Here is a 3,424-nt window from a genome sequence, read left to right as displayed (position 1 = left end):
TAGCCAATCACTACAATCAGATTTACTTGTCGTCATGGGGGGCGTTTCCAGAAGTATCTAAGCTCTGCTATTAACACGTGTGTGCTCGGAGAGAGAAGCCGGGTGGAGGATGCTGAGCTGAGGGATGGATCTGTGTGTGGAAGAGAAAATGTTGCAGATCGCTGTAGATCTGAGGGGGACATGCAAGGAAATAAAAAAAAAACAGCATTTTAGCTTGTACATGATTGGATGATGAAATCAGCAGAGCTTCCCCTCATTTCAGATCTTCTCCTCAGATTTATAGTGGATTTGCCTTTAGTAAATGACCCCCTATATGTTCATTTCCATCACACATCCAGGAAGGTGTGGTGAGATGATGAGAGTGAGAAGTTCAGATTTCTGCTGCTTCACCTCTTGTAAAAAGAATATCGGCACCGCTTTTAACCGCTTGACGACTGGCTCACGCCGATATACGTTGGCAGAATGGCATTTGTTGTGTTCTTAGCACTGGAGTTTACAAAGCATTGCCACTGTGATTAGTGGATGGTGGGTGCAATGCTCTGGTGCCTGCAGACTCTTCCTCCACCCCGACACCATACACCGAGCTGGAAGTGTCTATGGTGGAATACAAGTTCGATGACTTGTGCTCCATTGAGGTCTACAGTCCCTCTGCCATAGGGAAGGATGGGAATGGTAGTCTTTTTGGATTCCTATGAATGAATGACACTGCTGGTGGAGTGATACCTAATGGCACCAAATGTAAAAAATGATCATATTCTGTAGAGGGGATGGTTTGGGCTGCAGACCGATCATAAGAACGTGTATAACATGAAATGTTGTCAGAAGGGTGGATTTCTCTTTTGAGGTCCCTTCACACAGTGGCGTCACTAGGGTTAGTGTCACCTGGTGCGAAAAAAACATGTGTCACCCCCCACCAACTATAGTCCCCCCTCCTGCAGTACAGACCCCCCTCCACTAACTATAGTCCCCCCTCCTGCAGTACAGACCCCCCTCCATTAACTACAGACCCCCCTCCTGCAATACAGACCCCCCTCCACTAACTACAGCCCCCCCTTTCGCAGTACAGACATCCCCACCCAAGTGCAGACCCCCCATCAGTACAGACATCCCCCACCTCAGTGCAGACCCCCTATCAGTACAGACACCCCCACCTCAGTGCAGACCCCCCCCAGCAGTACAGACACCCCCAGCAGTACAGACACTCCCCAGCAGTGCAGACCCCCCTCAGTACAGACACCCCCTCAGTGCAGACCCCCCTCAGTACAGACACCCCCCTAGTGCAGACCCCCCCAGTGCAGACCCCCCAGCATTACAGACCCCTCCTCAGTACAGACACCATACCTTCCAACTGTCCCTGATTTTGAGGGACTGTCCCTGATTTGGATCAATGTCCCTCTGTCCCTCATTCTCCTCATTTGTCCCTCATTTTGGTCTGTTCTATATAGATGTATATAAAATGCACTTTTTATCTATCAAAAAGTGTTTCCCAGTGCTAAACCTTTCATCTGATTTCTAAATTGCTGCATTTTTAAATTCCAAGAGCCAATATAAAGGAATAGTAGTGGTAAAAAAGCACTTGTGGGTTTAACCAATCGTATGTTTTTGTACAATTCTCCTTTAAGGGGGCGTGACAAGGGGTGTGTCCTATGCCTGCATACTTTTGCCGATAGGTGTCCCTCATTTCCCTCTCAGAAAGTTGGGAGGTATGCAGACACCCCCCAGAATTACAGACCCCCCTCAGTGCAGACCCCCCCTCAGTAGTACAGACCCCCCAGCAGTATAGACGCCCCCCTTATATACCTCAGCACTGACAGATACACACACTGTGTGTCCCTTGAGCACAGGCTCCTTCTCCTCTGTGGATGTAAACAGAGGAGGAGGCGGCATTGGTCTGCACCGCTAAGGTATATAGAGGCACAACTAATCAGGGCAGCGGGTAGTGTAAGAGATGCTGCTACACACGGGTGTCACCCCTCTGGTGGGTGTCACCCGGGTGCGGCCCGCACCCGCCAGCAACGCCTCTGCCTTTACACATGTTGCCTTGTTTGTTGTTAGTACAAGGACAAGATCCTCTAACGCTAAAGCAAAGATGTCACACTGTTACCCCCAACCTTAAAGCGGAGTTCCACCCAAAAGTGGAACTTCCGCTTTAAGGAATCCTGACCCCCTGATGTGCCACATTTGGCATGTAATTTTTTTGGGGGGAGCGAATACCTCGTTTTGACAGGTACCCAGCTCTCACTTCCGCTTGGGCCGCCTAGGCAACCCCTCCCTGCAATCTTCTAGTACACATCACAGGTCCGAGAAGGTTGCCCGGGCCATTCAGGACGCGTAGCGCGACTCGCGCAGTGCGCATCCAGCTGTGAAGACTAAAGCTGTCACAGCCGGGTGCTCACAGTAGTGATGCCAGCAAGGTTTTGGGTGGCTGCATAGCTGTACTGTGGGACAGGTGAGTGGGTGTTAAAAGTCAAGAGTTTGAACATTACTTATTGGCATTCTCAATTCCTTGGATATCTTTTTATATCCCTTTCTTGTGTTATACAGTTCAATTACCTTTTCCCACAGATCCTTTGACAATTCTTATGCTTCCCCCATAACTCAGAATCCAGAATTCAGAAACGTCAGTGCAGCACTGGATGAAAGATGTAAGGGTCTGTCAGGAGTCCAGAAACTCATTGACCTTTTAGGCCGGGTTCACACTTGTACGACAAACGCTCTGACATTGGGCGCTCATGTCGCATGGGAGCCGTCTTATCTGGTCCGACACAAGTCGGTCCGACTTAAAAAATGCTCCCTGTACTACTTTGGTCCGACTTTGATCCTACTTCAGCCTATTGAATATCACTAAAGTCGGATCACCGTCTTGCCTGATTCGACTTTGGCATTCGACTTGTGCTCTGATGATCTTGAGGGGGAACTCCATGCCAAATAAAAAAAAAAAAAAAAACGGCATGGGTTTCCCCTCTCCTGAGAGTGACGTTGTCGCCGCTCCAGCCAGTCACAGCGCCAGAGCGACGATACCCAGAAGTCACTCCGGGTATCATGGCGACGACGGAGGATGTGTCCGAGGACCGCTGCGGGGGCTTCGATCTAAGGTAAGTAATTGATAATGAGCTAGTATGCTAGTCATACTAGCTCATTATGCCTTTGCCTTGCAGGTTTAAAAAAATAAATAAAGAATTTTGGGGTATACCGCTTTAATGTGACACAAATGTTGACACAATGCACTCCTGAGAGTATACTGAGAGTATGGGGGGGGGGGGGGGGATAAACTGTCACAGATTATGGACAGGGGGTGCTATGGGATCTGACTGAGGTTGTATGATCATTAATGATGGTGACTAGAGTAAAAACGTATTGCTTTCATAATATATGGAATTGTACTTGTTTGCAATATATGTTATAACTGTGGTTCTTTGGACTG

The sequence above is a fragment of the Rana temporaria genome, chromosome 13 (assembly GCF_905171775.1).
Source record: "Rana temporaria chromosome 13, aRanTem1.1, whole genome shotgun sequence".
In the NCBI taxonomy this organism is placed as follows: Eukaryota; Metazoa; Chordata; class Amphibia; order Anura; family Ranidae; genus Rana; species Rana temporaria.
The sequence above is the reverse complement of the archived record's forward strand: the minus strand, read 5'-3'. Positions refer to the sequence as shown.